Source organism: Armigeres subalbatus, chromosome 2, assembly GCF_024139115.2.
Source record: "Armigeres subalbatus isolate Guangzhou_Male chromosome 2, GZ_Asu_2, whole genome shotgun sequence".
Lineage (NCBI taxonomy): Eukaryota > Metazoa > Arthropoda > Insecta > Diptera > Culicidae > Armigeres > Armigeres subalbatus.
In genome coordinates this window covers 460505041-460523688 of record NC_085140.1, presented here as the reverse complement: position 1 = coordinate 460523688, position 18648 = coordinate 460505041, and the positions used below count along the sequence as shown (strand labels likewise).

Genomic DNA, 18648 nt, shown 5'->3' with positions numbered 1-18648 from the left:
GGTATTTGTCAAGTAATTTGACTTGAAATTATTCACATGAAATTGTTGAACGTTGACAGTTTATCTAATGAAACATACGATCCATTGTATCTTTCTATTATTAAGTGAGAAAATGTTTGTAGGATTCGTGCGAAAGATGATAAAACTAAATATTCATACACTAATTTAATTATTTATTTGCGAAATTATGAAGAAAATGGTGTTTTGAACCTCGAAAGGTTGATGCTTGAATCGTGTTTGGAAGCCGTAAGGTAGGCAATTATTTTTGGTATGTTCTGCGAATGAAAGCGATTATATCGTGATTCGAGAAAAGCATCATGAGGGCCCAATCACAAACTACATGACGTTTTAGGTTGTGGGAGGGTACTTGTCTGAGCGTTAAGGACTTTATAAATTTTAGAACTCTATCATACATAAAGCGTTACTAGGGGCTGGGTGTGGGTTGACAATAATTTAGCGTTATGTAATTTGCGAAAGAAACTTAACCGTTGAGTGGATTAACCTGTTTTTACAAAAAATCTCAGCAACCTTATCGCAAGCATCGGATATTCTATCTGCAGCTTTCGGTTATTTTCTCCAGTACGGGTTATTGATGAGAATGTTTTGATTTTAGTTTCACCTATACTAACGTAGTGCTACAAAACGAAAGCGCATGCCACCATTTGGCTACGGGTGCCCCCAGTATTGTCCAAAAAAGTTTTGGTTAATTATGTCGCTATACTAATGGAAATTGTGAAATAAAAATGATAGCTGACATAGTGTGGTTGTTATCCATTCATCTGATGTGCGAAAGCAGGTATGTTCATTCAGTAAACTTTTTTATTTGGCAAATGAAAAACTCTAGCACAGCCAGCCTGCATAAGTCATCGAAACATGGCTGCTAAAAAACCGAATCAAAGTGATTTTTCACGCAAGATAATTGCTTTCAATAGTTTAAGAAGTGTATAAATCTAGAGTTATAAAGCAGATATATGTTTGATACACTTTTCTAAAGAAGAAGTGATTAATATCTCCCTACAAATCGACGTATTATCGCTGAAATATTAATTTATTTGCGTGATGAGCCAATGTTACATCCAGGGCCAACATTACCGCCGGTTACCCTATACGAGAAAGGTAGAAACGGTTCTAAAGACGAGAGAAAAAAACTTACAAAAATCCTTTTTCACATCTTCTAAATCAGTTTTATTGTTATCTTTATACTCGTTTTAGAGTTATGTATTCATATAACTACGAATCAACGCGACGGAACAGTTGCTATAGATGACAGTTTGTCACTTTCGTAAGGAAGAGCCAATAGAGTCACAACGCCAGTGAAACTTCAGGGCTACCTTGAAGCTTTTCATTCCCATAAAATCTATAGGGGAAATCCATGAAATATGTTTCGTAAAATGTAGTGAACTATCAACCATCCCCAATCGTCGCGTTATGTAGGTACATGCATAATTATGTTACTCATTAAAATGTTACTCCTAAAAATGTCACGTAGTTTATGGATGTTCCGAAGCATTAAAATACTATATTTCGAAAAAAGGGCCTCTCATTAACAAAGACGATGATTTTGTTCAATTCTATTTCTATATGTAGGCACCATTTCAAGAAAAATCTGGGTCATGTTGGTCCGTTGTGTACTACATCAAATACAAATATGCCTAGAGTACAAAGCCTTCTATCGAAATTTTGGCTTCCGGGTGGTTTTATAAACATTCTTCTACTCTTAAGTGAACAAAAAAGGCAAAGAAAAATGTTTTGTTCGGATTTTTTTTTGCTTCGATAGTACGTACACTAAAATAACGCAGGTGTACGTACTATCGAGGTATGCCTGTACCTTTATCTATCAGATTTAACTTGCTATAAGAAAGTGCTTTGGAATATATCAGAATCCGATTTTTATTTATATGCCTTTTTCTAAAGTGAAGCGAAAAATGAAAAACCGATGTGCATACCCCATGCTTAAAAATCGTTTCTCAATCGACCTTTCTTTCACTATGAATAGAACACCGAACCACTCGACATATTGAAGTAGTACCCCTTTGAAAACTAAAACGGTACTGGTGCATCGCAGTGCTGCTTCATTTCGATGTAATAATTTAATTTATGGCCGAACACGCAATGCTTTGGACATCAGTCTCGGAATAACACGCAGTTACGTATGGACTTCACTTTTAGATTGCCATTCCGGTTTGCACGGTTCGGACCGAAATCCAACCCAAGAAACAGAAGAAAATCACTGAAAACCTCCGAAAGTTCAATGAGTTCAAAAATCGAATTTATTACGCTACTTGCTGCCACGGCATGGCCGCCCGTTCATCATTACCACCGGGCCGTAAAGAATCGCTGAATTACCACACAAAAGTCGCATTTCATTAAGACCATTGCGCAGCACCAAGGAAATTGGACAGAGAAAAAAAATGAGCAATGCAAGCAAAAGCTATTGGCTTGATGAATCCGATACAACAGTGATAGTAGGGCTGGTAAAGGATTACTTCTTGAGCTTAATTTATTTGTATTAGCTGTTAAGGTATTTATGAGAATGAGGAATGCACATATTGATTTTGATAAACGGGTTTCAAACTACTTGTTATCTCAAATTTAAAACAATAATAGATTAAATTTGAAACGCAATCAATAACATTTGTTATAAATGAACATTAATTAGTTTCGATAAATGATCCTTTCTGAAGTTAGAAATGTGCAAAATCGTAGTTCTTCCCTACAATTACACAATTTCGGATATCTTATCTAATTGATATTCAAAGTTTTCTGTTATTATTAAATTATACTTTAAAACAACCCTGCGGCAGATAATTTCATTCGCCTGCAAATGATTCACCCGATCGCTGAAACTAAAAGCGAAAGGAAGCAACCGTCTTTACCGGACACGGGCGGATCTGTGTGCCCCTGCGAATGACCATCGGCAGCCGGGGCCTCGATTGTGCGGTGCGCTCTCTTCCGGAACATGGAGAAATCATGGCACTCTCCTCGCACACATGGCCGCGGCCACAAAGCCAGTACTCCATTCGGAATCACTTTACCTACTTATTAGCTTCTTCGTTCATTCTATTATAGCCACTCCAGTAGTGGAGGCTTACCAAAGAAGAAGATGGATAGTTGGATGGTTGGTGGTGCATCGGTTTTTTTTTGCTCGCTGGTTTTTCTTTGGAATTGGTCTGATGGATGGAACAGCTGAACGGTTGCGCAACAACTGCTGCTAGCTACCAACGTGCGGCCAGATGAGTTGCAGCATGTGCAATAATTCATTACCCACATATCACCTATATGGCGGTTACGGTCGACGAAGGAAACCGGCCTCTCCAGCAGACGGCATATTTTTGTTTCATTGTACAAGCCGGACTTAGCCTTAGCTTTAGTCGTTGTTAAACAATATGAACGTAAATAGAGGTAACATTGGCTGAGCAATTTGTTAATTGGCTTGAGATTTTAACAGTTTTGATTAGTATTGAATAATATTAGCAGTTGCTTTTTAGATAACACTTCCGTTGATGGTTCAATAATAGTCGTCTTCATGAACAGACATATAAATTAAGAAAATTATTTTGAGCTTTGAAACTTATTGCAATAAATTTTAGGATTTCTTCTGGATGAATCGACTTTTGTTCTGAGACTTACAACGATTATCGTCATGATTTGCTTATCATAATTTAACATAATATAATGAAAGCCATATTTGAAACAAATTATCGAATTCTATGTTCAGTGAATGCTTCAAAAGATTTTATATCACGCTCCAAAAACCAAGGTCATTACTTTACCAATCTCAATAGAATGGCTATGCATTTTTTGATTCTCAGATTCCATTTCTCCATCGACAAGTCTGCTGCGTTTATCAATTAGACATTCCTTATAAACTACTATTTCCTGTACTCGTCGAAAAGTGATGCCGGTATGTTATGCGAACAGGGTCAGCAGAAGTTTTCCAATAACAATAATAACCATACGCCACCTTTCGTTTCCCTTTCCAACCAACAGCAAGGACTTGACGTCATCGATTAATAATACGAGACATACGCAAACAAGCAATTCAAATGAGTATTACCCGTCCTACATATGTCCCGACTTTTATTCAATATGGTCAAAGTTCTCAGGTCAAAGTACCGAAAGATCCTTGACCGATATTGGACCGAAAGCAGTGGATTTTCCGTTATTGTCAATTTTCTGTCTTTCTTGTAGAACATAAATAACAAAGTTACCCACAACAACGGTAACTCAGGGTTATCAGCGCTGCACTGTGCTCTAAAGAAAAGGAAAACGCGAAGGAAATTGATCAATTTTCGGTGGATGTTGTGAATAGTTGCCACTGGTGGTTGCCATTGGCAACAAAAGCCCTCTCATTTGTCAGTGGTGGTGGTGCCATGGCACACTTTTTTGTGGAGTAGAAGAACGTATGATTGCTGACGATGGCATAGACCAGACAGCAGATTTATTGACTCCACAACTCGGCGGACACGCACTTGAGAGCGAATGTTGCCGCTTCAAGTCTCGTAGAGCAATTGACCCCTTTCAATGCTGTTCGATGCCTTTCTGGCCAATTATACGATTCGTCCGAAAAACTTACCGAGCGTCAGCGAGAAGAAGCCTTTCAATGAGATTGATTTTTCGTGATTGGCCATCGGATCCCTGTTGACTGTTTGTGTAATTGCAATACTCATGAATGGATGCATGAGAGTGCACAAAAAAAACATTAGCTGATTGCTCTTTCGCAGTATATGCGACTGCCAAACGAATCAAATGCGCAACATTAACATCGGCAAGCTCATTGTTGACTGAAAACTTCCATTGTCTGCGGTTTTGCGGCGTTAAAATAACCTCAGATAAGACGTATTTCCAAATTACCAACAACGCATAAACAAGGGGCAATTCGCAACGAATATACTTACCGCAAGCTTTTGTTTTGCGTGATTGGTTGACACAAATTTCACCTCTGAGGAGGTGGCATCCACTCCGCAGAGCATATGAAAAATGAAGAATGCTCTGCTCGGTTTCGCGACGAGACGACACCGACGAGCAGTTTGCTTAAGTAGATTCTAAAAATACCGATTGCCATCTGTTCTCATCATTGTACTCGGCTGATGGTGGCGATAGACGACGCAGATTATCTAACATACGACCGGCTGGTACTAGTTGCATGCGACAGGTACATACTTATCTACAATAAATACGATGTAATGCGAGTCGAACATTTGTGAATGTTGACAATTCTCAGTTATCATATTTGATGTTGCAAATGACGAGAGAAAAAAACTCAATCAATTCAATCAGTGGCAATCTAGTTCAATATGCTTCTCGGTTGAATACTGACTTTTTCTATCAGCACTGCCAAACTACCTCAAAATATATTTTAACTCGAGTTTATTCGTCTTAATGTATAAGGTTGGCGTGTGCCTTGGAGTACGGAACCGGCATCCCGATGGCAGTTAGAGGTTTTTTTTACAAAAAATATCTCAAATATTTATTTTATCGATCGAATTCAGGATGTTCGTAGCTTTTGTACCGAGCGAACAAATTTGTTTGTAATTCATGAAAAAATAAAACTAACTTTTCTACTATTTATGAAGCACTCAAACCCCATTTTAAATAAATAACAATAAAAACACGTGAATTCATGTACAAAATAGAACTAAATCGTCAAAAATGTATTCAAAAATTTGAATTTCTGCTTGAAAATCCAAGTACAACTTAGAATTTTAAATACTAAAACATGCTTGCTCTGCCCTATTTCGTTTCGTTAAAAATGCTTTGCTCTTTGGGATATAGACTCGAACAGGCTGTTAAAAGGTAACCATTTCATCACCGATAAGTTTTCATCCCGACCTAACTGTCTTTCTATTTTTTTAGCGGTATGTTGCGGCTGGAAATTCTGTCTTAATGAAATGTTCCTTTAAATTATATTTCAGTATTTGGGTTCACATGTGTCGCAGTTATTATGTATATCAATTATTTCCATCGGATCTATTTGAACAGATGTTATTTCTACAGTGTGTTCTAATAAATCTACCCAACATAGACTTTGAAATTTCCTCTTATATTCTGAAGATTCTTCCACCGGCCACTGAACTGGAAGAACCGGAAGAACCGGAATCTAATCGAGAATTCAAAGAAACCGGTGAATTCGATTGAAACTAAATATTTTTACGTTTTATGTTTTAATTTTTTCTTTCTTATCAGGTCTTTATTTTCCCCCAACTTATCTTGTCTATCCAAAGCTGAAACATGGTATTCAAGCACACTAAGGGGCTGTCCATTTACCACGTGGACAGCTTAGAGGGAGGGAAGAGTATGACGAATGTCCACGACTTATACAAATTTTCGAAATTTTATATGAGCAATTGTCCACGCTGGGGAAAAGGGGTATCTAAAACTGATCAAAACATGTTCACGTGGTATTTGGACAGCCCCTAAGAGTCATTTATTGAACGCCCATTTCTTACTTTATAAAAATCCAAATCCATTTTACTTCTGAAGGTTCTACCTCAAAGTCAGTTAAATATTATGAAAAGTCATTCTAGAAATGATTGCCCAAACATTCTTCGTGAATCCGAAAATTCTCGTTTCGATTCTTAACTAAGTAATAAGGCTTGTTAAAAATCTGATAAAATATTCTTTAAACCAAACGAAGCATTTAAAGGTTTTAAGCATTCCTGGAAAATGCATGAGAAGTTTTAGATTTTGGTATAAATAAGTAATTACTGGGTATGGGAAAAATATCAGTGATGAGCTCGGTGGTCTTGTGGCTACCCCTTCTGCCTAATAACCTGGAGGTCGAGGGTTTAATTCTAGGTTCTTCCCTTTTCTATTTTGTATTTTTCTATCTCACAGAGATAAAAATATGTTGTGATTTTAAATGTCATGAATTGTCATAAATTGAGAGTCAAACGCAAGACTGTTAAAAACAATTTCTTTTGCCAAATTCTTCGACAGAATTAAAAACAAAGCGATTCCTAGTGTTATTCCTTTCATATTAATTCCATGATGAACCTAATATTACTATTGAAAAATCACGTCAATTTGGTCTCAAACAAACAACAAAACTTCCATATTAATAATTCTGAAACCTCCCATGGTACCTATGAAATGTCGTACAGTTCACTGCATCTTTCATAAGTAGTTGTCCAACTACCCATCCTTCATCTTCATCAGCAAGGACATGGTTAGTACAGATGGGAGAGTGCTTTGCCTTCATCTAAGACAGCGGTTCTCAACCTGGGGTACATGTACCCCTAGGGGTACCTTCGCTGGCCCCAAATGCCAAAAATGCGTAATGGCGGATGTATTACAATTCCAATGAAAACTTATAAAAAAAATCTTATTCCAAAACTTTGTATTATACATAATATGCATAGCGGTCAGTAGTTCAAAGACTGTTGAATCCTGTCTTCCCCAAGCAGTGGCTGTGGGACAAAAAATCGTAAGGACAAAACGTCAAATGAACAAATTTTTAAAAATCTTCAATATAATCTACCTGATCGAGACAAAATATTGAATAATATGCTTCCGAACTAAAATCAAAAATCTAAAGGTTCTAAGGTAGCTTCGTTGCAAAAAGCTTGGAAGCCTCCTTTCAAAAGGCTTCTTCCGAAGCAACTCGTAAGCATTCTTTCTAAAAAGCTCCTAAGGCTACTGCCAATAAGCTGCTCGGAAGCCTCATTTCAATAATACTTTGGAATACATCTTTCCAGGGGCTTGGAAGCTTCTTTTTAAGAGGCTCAGAAGGCTAGTTTAAAATAAGCTCGGAAACCTCCTTTCAAGAGACTCGAAAGCCTCCTTTTATGAAGCTCGGTAGCTTCCTTGCAAGAGTCGCGGAAGCTTCCTTGCAAGAGTCTCGGAAGCCTCCTTGCAAGAGTCTCGGAAGCCTCCTTGCAAGAGGCTCGGGAGCCTCCTTGCAAGCGGCTCGGTAGCCTACTTGCAAGAGACTCGGAAGCCTCCTTGCAAGAGGCTCGGAAGCCTCCTGGCAAGAGGCTCGGAAGCCTCCTGGCAAGAGGCACGGAAGCCTCCTTCCAAGAAGCTCGGAAACCTCCTTCCAAGAGGCTCAGAAGCATCCTTCCAAGAGGCTCAGAAGCCTCCTTCCAAGAGGCTCGGAAGCCTCCTTCCAAGAGGCTCGGAAGCCTCCTTCCAAGAGGCTCGGAAGCCTCCTTCCAAGAGGCTCGGAAGCCTCCTTCCAAGAGGCTCGGAAACCTCCTTTCAAGATGCTCGGAAGCCTCCTTCCAAGAGACTCGGAAGCCTCCTTCCAAGAGGCTCGGAAGCTTTCTTCCAAAAGGCTCGGAAGCCTCCTTCCAAGAGGCTCGGAAGCCTCCTTCCAAGAGGTTCGGAAGCCTCCTTCCAAAAGGCTCGGAGGCCTCCTTCCAAGAGGCTCGGAGGCCTCCTTCCAAGAGGTTCGGAAGCCTCCTTCCAAGAGGCTCTGAAGCCTTATTTCAAGATGCTCGGAAGCCTCCTTTCAAGATGCTCGGAAGCCTCCTTCCAAGAGGCTCGGAAGCCTCCTTCCAAGAGGCTCGGAAGCCTTCTTCCAAAAGGCTCGGAAGCCTCCTTCCAAGAGGCTCGGAAGCCTCCTTCCAAGAGGCTCGGAAGCCTCCTTCCAAGAGGCTCGGAAGCCTCCTTCCAAGAGGCTCGGAAGCCTCCTTCCTAGAGGTTTGGAAGCCTCTTTCTTAGAGGCTCGGAAGCCTCCTTCCAAGAGGCTCGGAAGCCTCCTTCCAAGAGGCTCGGAAGCCTCCTTCCAAGAGGCTCGGAAGCCTCCTTCCAAGAGGCTCGGAAGCCTCCTTTCAAGAGGCTCGGAAGCCTCCTTCCAAGAGGTTCGGAAGCCTCCTTCCAAGAGGCTCGGAAGCCTCCTTCCAAGAGGCTCAGAAGCATCCTTCCAAGAGGCTCGGAAGCCTCCTTCCAAGAGGCTCGGAAGCTTCCTTCCAAGAGGGTCGGAAGCCTTCTTCCAAGAGCAGGGTGTCTACTACCTGGAAAACCTGGAATTATCAGGGAATTTCTCCCCACCTGGAAAAAACCTGGAATTATCAGGGAATTCCTGACATAATCAGGGAAATACCCGGTGATCAATTCTCTCAAAAGATGAAAAAAATCCTTTCCAATATTTGAATTAATATAATAATCAAATCTATTAAAAATGTATTGAACATCAATAGATCGTTGTTCCGCAAAAAACGTTTTGCCATCTTCAAAAGAAAACCTTGAGAATTTCCGAAGCTATTCTTGGTGAAATCAAGGAATTTATTCGGGAAATCAATTAGGGATTGCTTTTGAGTATTCCCTCGGAGATTATTTAGGAATACACCCAGGTTTTTTTTTACATGGTTTGGTTTTCGTCGTTTAAGACCTTCAGCGTCACTGAAACATGGAGTTAACCACACGAAAAAAAATCACAGAAAATCAAAGAAAATTCAGGTGGTATTTAAAAAGTTGTGAAAGTTTGGGTTAACCGAGAAATTAATGAATTCCAACCGCGCAAAAAAACCTGTGTGTATATTAAAAAAATACTGAATTAGTTATGATTTTTCAAAGCAATTCCTGTAGGAACTTCCGAAGGAATTTCGGGATCAGTTTTTCAAGGAATATCCGGAGGATTTTTCAAAGAAATCACTTGAAGGGATTTTTGAAAAAAAAAGTGTAAGTGATTTGTGAAGAATTTTTGCTAAAAAATCTTTTAAAGAATAGCCAAAGGAATCCCGAATGGATTTTTCAAAGGAGTTTCTGCTGGTATTCTAGCCGAATTTCCAAAGAATTCTTAAAAGCAAAATATCCGGAAAACTCCTCCAGGTGTTTTCTAAAATTTTCCTCAAGATACTTCTGCATGAGTTCCCAAAAAATTTCAAAAGAATAGCCGAAGCATTTTTCGAGGGTTTTTACAGTAAAGTCATAAGTAATGTAACCAATAAAATTATTCTGCCAAAATATACTTCAATAAGCTAAATAACCTACTCAGATTACGAGTAGATTATTTATCGTAATAAACATCGTGTTAAAGTGGAAAAAGAGAATTGAATGTGTGAGGATAGCATCAGGTTGTTGTATATCATGATATTTTTGATCATAAATGGTGTTATCTGAATAGGCTATTGACCGCTTGACACGTATAGTACCGGTACCTTGGCTGCTATGTCTATACAAACTAGATGTTGGTCACGCGAACAAGAGCAACAATAGTAATCTCGGGTATACCCTATGTCAGATATAAGGACGTTAGGCATGAGTACGTTATGCATAAAGCATGTTAAGCATAAATGCCCAAAAAAAAGCCCACGACATAAAAGGTAGTATTACCACCACCACTTTTATATGGGGCTCTCACAGGTGGATCTCGCAAACAGTTGAAAAGCGTCAATTCGACAGTGTCCTGCAAGATAAAATCGTTCAAGGAGAGACCAAGTGGTGAGCTTTCAGCAAACGGAAATCGAAGACAACTGAGACCGTAAACGCAAGGAAGGTGAGGGATTACTTCAAGAATCCATTCGAATCGCATCTTGGCAAAAAAGGTCGTTTCTTCCGTCTGGTTCGTCCAGTAGACAATAAAGCGGGCCGGATTTCTTCAAGGTACGAAAAGTGCAGTCCAAATGCACCGTAATGGACGTCGAAACATATGTACATTGAAGCGGATGTCAAGTAATGAAGTTTCTTCGGCATACCCCTCGATGTATCGGAGAAGAATAAAGTAAACAAATTTGTCAAGAAGTGGCAGGCGATTTGCGGGTGCGGAAAATTCAGCAAGTCGGACATAACGGATAAATATATAGAGAAAACTTCCTCCAGAAGCGCCTGCTGCCCTTCTATCGGCTAACGAAGGTGATACTCTGTTTTGACCTGGTGAGGCCATACCATGCCACTTCGATAAACCAGTTCGTGATGGAGTTTCGTACTACAATGATGTTATTTTTATGAAGAAGGAGGCAAATCTGCCAAACTCGCTAGATCTTCGCCCGATAAAGCTTGAGTCATTTAAAAAATGTTAGGTACTGAAAATGAAGGTTATTTATTGATCTGTAAAGGAAAAATGGCGAAAAAATTATTCCGATTTTGTTTTTATGAAATCTCGAACTTTTCTTCTAACACTACTCATCATATTTTGGGCACTCGTTGGATTACCTGGGCAGCCATTTTGTTCCACCATCTCTTCATCTCTGTCGCATCCTTAGTCACCTTCTTCAACTTCTTTAAGGGCAGTTGGGTGGATTGACGTCCTTTTCGAAGAAATCCACCCCGTTATCTCGATATCACTGCAGCACTTCTCTGCTGGAATGACAGCTTGCCAAATCATGCCAAAACTTTACAGGGCTTGAGTGGGCTTTAATGTACGGAAGACTGTGCGTTTTTAGACACCCGTGCTTGTATAGTTGGGAACTCATAGTCTTGTTTGTCACGAAAACCTAGGTTTTTTTTGTCCGCAGCAGCAAATACTTTGCCAGATCATTAGTTTTCTTGCGAGTTTATCGACAAATACTTGCTCGGGACGTCAGCTCGTCCAGTAGCTTTATAAAACTTTTGTCCGGGAAGCTGCCCAAAATCCAATTTCACCGATTTTGCGATTTTTTAACCTGAAAACGTCGGATATCCAAAGTGGGTGTCCAAAATTAGCTTTCGATTCTGACCCATAGTGGTATATCATGTTGTCAAGACATTCCAGTTACGACCACTAGGAGCGCTACAGTAAAATAAACAGTGCGTCCCAATATTAAATGACTCAAGCTTTAGATAAATTCCAGGCGATTATGCAGAAATAGTGGATAAAAGTAGTATGAAATAGTGGATGAAAGTGTGGCGAGTACAATCTTTACTGCAAGATTTTGTGATGACCCATAAAAAACATGACAAAGTTGTACCGAAAGGCTGAATGAACTTTTCATAGAAGGCCCGGAGACCCATAGTGGTATATACCGATCGACTCAGCTCGACGAACTGAAGTGTTCGAATGTTCGTATATGTACAAATTTTGTAGACACACTTTTTGGAACTTAGCTTTACTTGATTTACCAGCAACAAGTTTCATTCGATGGGGAAAGCGGTCCCATTGTTTTCTATTGAAAATTTGCCCCATCGGACATTGCATTTTGGAATTATTGAGAAATCATCGGAAAAAAATCGAAAAATCGATCGCTTCGCTATGTGATAGCATTTGAATTTGAAATCGCAGTAGGCGACGACTTTCATTGAACGCCTGAAACACGTGTTGAGAAGAACAAAATCTTTAGTATTAAGGCTTTGGCTCGATTCGCGAATTAAAATCAAATTAAACTTAAAAATGATAAGAAAATTATTTTGAGCTTTTTAGTGGAATGTTTTCACCTGTCATAAGACGAGTTTATACAATCCCATTGAATTCCACCACTTAATTGTATCTTGACAGATACGTATTTCGACCTCAAAAGTAAGGCCGTCTTCAGTGTCTCGTACTTGACTCGACTTGAAGAAAATGATCGCAGCTTACATTATTTATACTATGCGTAGGTATAATAATTTATCTAGGTACTTATCTTACTACGGTGCTCATTTCTAATCGCTCGAGGAAGTCACGCCGATGAGAAGCCATTTTGTGGTGTTCGACGAGCTGGCGCGGTTGTCTGCTTGCTCGAGTCTGCGGTTGCAAAGCTGGAGGAAAACGGTTTGGTTTCCCAATTGTCCTTAACGCTACCAGACAGTTTCGATCCCCTTGTAAGTGCTCTGGAGAATATCGACGATGATGAGCTCGGCAGTTAGCATGGACATCGTTAAACAAAAATATAGTTAGATGAGAAGTCGGAACGTGCAGATCAAGCGGACTACTCGATGGAAGAAAAATCAGCAGCTTTTGTTGGCGGTAGTGGCAAGAAGTAGAAATAGTTCAACGGAAAATGTCACCGTTGAGGAAAAACTGGTCATATGAAGAAGGATTGTCGGGTCAAGAAAGTGGAAGCCGACGCAAACACTGTTGTGGGAGGTAAAGCCGTTACCTTCATGGTCAATCAAGTTTTCATGATCGATTCCGGGTGTAGCGATGACCTAGTGAATAAGAAGAGCTTTTTGCAGGAAGTACGCAAGCTGAAACAGCCATTTGTTGTCGACGTTGCCAAAGACAGAATTTCACTTATCGGTGAGTACGAAGGCGTCGTGATGGGTACCACTAAAGAATGTATGCTGTTTGGAATGAAAAATCTGGTGGAAAAGCTGGCATCGATATGCTCTTCACGCGACAAAGTGGTACGGAGATGGCGATGTGATTGCCGTTGCCCAATCACGACGAAATCTCTATGAGTTGGAGCTAGAGCTAGAAACGGTTGGAAACTTAGCACATTTGTGCAAATCCGAGGTGGGTACATTGTGGCACCGTCGTCTGGGACATGCCAGTCAACAAGCTTTGGATACGTTGGTTAGACATGGTATGGTAACAACAGGTCTCGAGCCATAGCCAAACAGCGGTGATTTCTACGACATGCGACGGCTCCAGATATTTTGTGACGTTTATCGACGACTTGACGCTCTTCGCCGTTATTTATCCGATCAAGAAAATGTCAGACGTAATAGATCGCTTCAAGAGTATGAGGCGATGGCGACGACCCATTTCGGGAGTAAAATCAGCAATCTAGGTGTGGACCAAGTCGGGTGTACTGTTCAAACCTATGCCTATTCTCCGCAACAAAACGGTGTCGCGGAACATGTAAATGCATTAAATAAGTAGATTCTGATTAGCTTTATCGAATCTGACAATTTTGTTTCCTTTCTGGACTGTCGAAATATTGAAATGTTCCATTTTTGTATCGTTGAACAGGTAAAAAGTGAGGTTACGCGAGTGGATTCTAACCACTTTGCTGTATGTGTGTGTTTAGCCTACCCTCAAAATATCTTGATCGTCGAATAAATCTTTAGTCTGTAGTTAAACGTCAAAGCAGCTACTCGTCAACAAATCATCCTTGATCACCTCGATTGCTGCTAATTTGTGTAAGTAGAACAATCACTTGATGAATATACTACTCGGACCATGTGAACCACCGACAGGGGGTTTATCGACTTGTGTTGAACAGCTTAGTAGAACTTAAATTGAAGAACCATTCATGTCATGCGCCTTTAAAATCCGTCGAATGATTCTTGTTATTCCTATGCTATGGTAAGCTTTCCGTTTTTGGTTTATGTTTATTTTACAGTTCCTGACCCGTGGACATTTGTTAATACTTCTCACGTAACCCAGCCAAGCATTATACGGAATGAACTAAATAATGTTTGTTTACAAAATGAACTCAAATCGCAAAGTAGGCCCTTCCTCAGATATAGAGAATGTGCATTTGTGTGTTGATATTTGTTTGTCTCCACTATTATGGGAGCATTCGGCTATTTCCACTTCTTTTGATTAATCTCACGTCGCAACTCGTAGAATCGGCCTCAGTGGTGGAATGTAGTATTACACTTGTCTCTGTCACCTATGTTTTTTTTAAGTGATCGCGTGATAATCCCATAAGAAAAACAAGTTTCCTGGAAACGCTATTTTGATATTTTAAATATATTCAACACGTGGTGTGTCGATGCGGTGCGATGTGATGGGATGATCTATGTTATTTGTTCTGCGTGGAAATTTTGCACAGTTATAAAAAACGAGAAAAAATTAAACTTGTATTGCATTGCAATTATCTACTGGGCTTCATTCTAGCGTTAGAAAAAGTTACCTTGCAGATTTTGTTACCGCTCCTGTGAAGACCGATCGCTTAAGCCTCAATCCAGAATTTCTGTCGGTATTCGTAATTGACTCGATGACGGTACCATCGATCACTCATGTAAATAGAATAAAACATGATTCCATTATGAAATTCCGAATATATAGCGGATGACTATCTTAGCATCAATTTTGTGCACTTCGCAAAATATCACTAAAGTGGAAGTGAAATCTTGTCCTAGTAATAAGTACATATTAAGGTGTTCATAATAAATGATACCTGAATTTCTTCTCTCTATTTTCGTGATAAGGTACAGCTAAACGACTTTTTACAATTAATGAACAAGAAATATAGGAACTCATGGAATTCATTTATTTGCAACAATTCGGACTAGTATCAACTGAAACTAAATCCAGTTTGCTGTCACAAAAACATTTTCCGTACTATCGCATTTTCAATATATGTAATAAATGTTTCGCTAAGTAAAACCTGAAAATATGCCTAAACAAACCGTAGCAATGCGCACAAACAGCGTATACTAAACTAGCAATGTGTTCACGTGATTCTAATTTACGACATCGCCATTCCACGTCTGTAAGCGAAGTGCATTGTAATTTGGGGAAACTGTAGTTACTATCACAATTAATCATCTGATATCACGCCGTAAAGTTTGTGATCTTTCAAGAGGTACTGCGAGCGAGCGCTGTGTGCAACAGCGGCGCCAACAGAAACCGCAATCCCTCGTTCCGTTCATACCGCGTCTCGAGAGCTAAAAATCATATTATTATGTCTGCATGCGCCGCACAAAGACATAAGCCTGGCTTTGTTTTCAATAACGTGTTTAAGTATCTGGCACATGCATACACAACATCATTCATCCACAAGGCCTTTGCAGCGGTTTTGAGACCTGAGCTGGTTTGCAACGTGAGCCAGCCAGCAGCAGCGTGGCTGATCCAACACCATCATATTTTGATTGTACGGTATAATAAAGTGTTTCTCAAACTGTGGATTGCGATCCATTGAACAATTTTAATTTGTATGAAAGTGATTGATTGTGTTTCTTAATTCCGTGCTTCTAAAGCGTGAGACGATTATTTTTGTCTCATATGACAGTTCCTGTATGGAAATGACCGATTCATTTTTTCAAGTTCCAAAGTTGTAAATACATGCAGCAAAAGCGCAATATCGTAATTGCTCAAGGTTTGAAAACCCCTTCTATAATGGGCTTTGCCTAACGATGGTGATGGCTACCTCTCTGGTTTTGTTTTTCGTAACAATCGCGTTTTCGAATCGCATGCGTGCGTTTCTTATGATCGGAATAGGTAGGTACTATTCATCCACATCATCGTTGTTGCCGCCGGCCGTATGGTGTTTCTATGGAAATTCGTAAGGTTTTAGCAATAGCCACCTAGCCTAGCCCGTAATAGTGGCAGCGCAGCTACTGGTCTTCGCGGTGCCTACCCTACGTACGTACATCAAAGGTACGGTGGGTTGCGTGGTGCGGTCCGATTGTTTTCATCTAACAGCGTGAACGAAACGAATTGCACTTTTGGCACGTCAAAACCGATTAGCCTGATAGGCATCAACAATTTTCCGATGTGGTAATATTTGAAACTAACGAAAAGCTTTTAAATGTGATGTAAGTGTATCATTAGGAACAAATACTGGGATTTATTGATGATTTTTTTCCGACAATGTATACATTAATAAAGTAATTTGGTTCAGCAAGTCACAAAAGGTTATTGATTGTGTTTACTTCAGTTTATTCATTAGAGGAGCAAGTCTCAATTGTTCGCGAGTACATTGAGCCCTAATTACGTATGCTGAACAAAATGATTATCAGAACGTAAATTATCAGCACAAAAGCTGCTTGACTAAAATATGCATTTTTAAATATTCATTGAAGTGAATCGACTGGTCTCTCCTCAAGCCCATCATTGAATAATAATTCGTTCTTTCTTGGTAGTCGTGTCTTAGAATGCACTATTTAGTAAAACAAGAAAACCTCACGTCACTTGATGGAGGCCATTGAATGACTATCAATAGGAAACCTATATTGTAAATTTATTTGTTACTACCATTGCATTAGTATAACGTACACACATTTGTTACGTTTTACTCATCCTAGCAATAAACTGCGACAGCAAAGCAATCAAGTACAGTGTGGCTCATCTGGGTGTGGACTGAAGTCACCGAAATGGATGGATAACGTAACCAACTGGCGTTGCAAGAGCACTAATCTCAGCCTAATGCAAGGTTACGCTCGTTTCTGTGTCCATGCTCGTTTGCCAAGTCAGTCCGAGCGCCAAAAGGGAAAGGGATCTAGGTCGAGTGTAGACAAAATTAGGTGAATGAACAGCAATCTCCAACAGACCCCCAGTCGTTGGCATGCAATTGCTGTGTCGGAACAAACAGCGAAATGTACAATATTTTGATGTATGAACGAAGTAAACATTAAATTGAAAAATCAAAATCTGTTAAAGAAGAAAAATTAATGTAAAAATGCTAAATTCACACATTTGAACACTTGAATAACGTATTTCTTTTCTTGTATTTTTTTCCACAGATTGAGAAATCGCTTCAAATTAGTGAGTTGAGATTCATCCAGTTTTGATTCCAGAAATCGACCGCAAGTTGAATCATTCTACCATTCTGGATTAAGTGTAGTGTGGGAGGAGGCAGCGCGGGAGATATAATGAAGTAAGCCCGTGAGTAATTGCTACCACCTTCGAAACAAGTTTTTCGACGAAAAGTGAAGAGAAGAATAGTCGATTCGTGCGAATCGGAGTCAGTGCAGATGCTTAGTGAATATTGTACGTGCTCTCATTCATGTTTCGAACTTTCTCCTCGTTAATCGACGAAGTAAGAAACAGCGAATATAGGCCTAGAGGAAGTGAGCGAGCAGAAATAATAATAAATCGTTTCACTCTTACGGGAAACAATTATCCTATCAAGCAACGGTTGTCTTGTGCGCGCGTGAGTTGGGTGTCTGTCGTGTACCCGCCTCATTCGACAGAGGTCACTGAAAGCCGAAGATAGTGGACAACCGAGTGAAAAGTGAAGTAAAAAAATAAACCCCCTATTCAGTTACATGCAGGCAATTTCATGATTTTTAATCTGCAAGTGAGGAAACTTCAGCTACTGTACCGTCACCGTCGTCCGTGAGCACCCAAATAGACAGGCGGGCTTTCCACGGTTTCTCGCAGATCGAGACAAGCTGGAAGCTGTACAGCCGAACGAACACCACAAAAACGGCACATCACAGCGGAGCAAGCGTACTCCGCACCCAGCCTAAGGCAAGGTAAGATGTTTGGGAATTTTTGGCTCTGAAAACATAAACAGCGGTTGCGTATTGCACTTTATATGGGTGCAGGCCTCAATCCAGAGGTTTCATGTTTGTTATTGGTTTCAAGCAGGCATCGGGCGATTATTAGCTTCACGTATTTGCAAATATCTCATTTTGAAGCTAAAATTTAAAATGTTTACTAATATTAATTCACAAATAGGACTTTCCAGAAATTGAAATTAGGTGAACTTCGAAGTCCATTTTCAACAGCGTAAAAGCGCTAGTAACAGTTATTATACTAAATGAGTGTTTTGTTAAGAAAATTATTTTGAGCTTTTTAGTGGAATGTCTTCACTTGTCATAAGACGAGTTTGAACAATCCCATTAAAATTCCACCACTTAATTGTATCTTGACAGATGCGTATTACGACCTCAACAGTAAGGCCGTCTTCAGTGTCTTGTACTTGACTCGACTAAGTCGACTAAGCCTTACAGTTGAGGTCGAAATACGTATCTGTAAGGATTACAACGTGGTGGAATTAAATGGAAAAGTACCAAACTCGTCTTATGACTGGTGTAGATAACAGTTAGACACCCCTTAAACTAAATTTATAATCTTCATGCAACGTGTTCCTGGTAGTTCTTATGATTATCTGCTTCGCCTCACTCGAGTAAATCCTTACCTCTACTTCCGCAATTGTAACAACGCTTATAATATCCCACCTCGGAGGG

General features: G+C 39.8%; 1 protein-coding gene across 4 annotated transcripts in view; it reads left to right on the top strand.

Annotated features, from left to right (window-relative positions):
* Window positions 1-18648, top strand: part of LOC134213865 (E3 ubiquitin-protein ligase Ufd4) — a 105447-nt gene that overhangs the window by 14855 nt on the left and 71944 nt on the right. For all 4 annotated transcript variants that reach the window (XM_062693288.1, XM_062693287.1, XM_062693286.1 and 1 more), the window contains exon 2: window positions 17197-17931. The gene's annotated coding sequence lies outside the window, so the exon portion shown is untranslated. The remainder of the gene's footprint in view (window positions 1-17196; window positions 17932-18648) is intronic.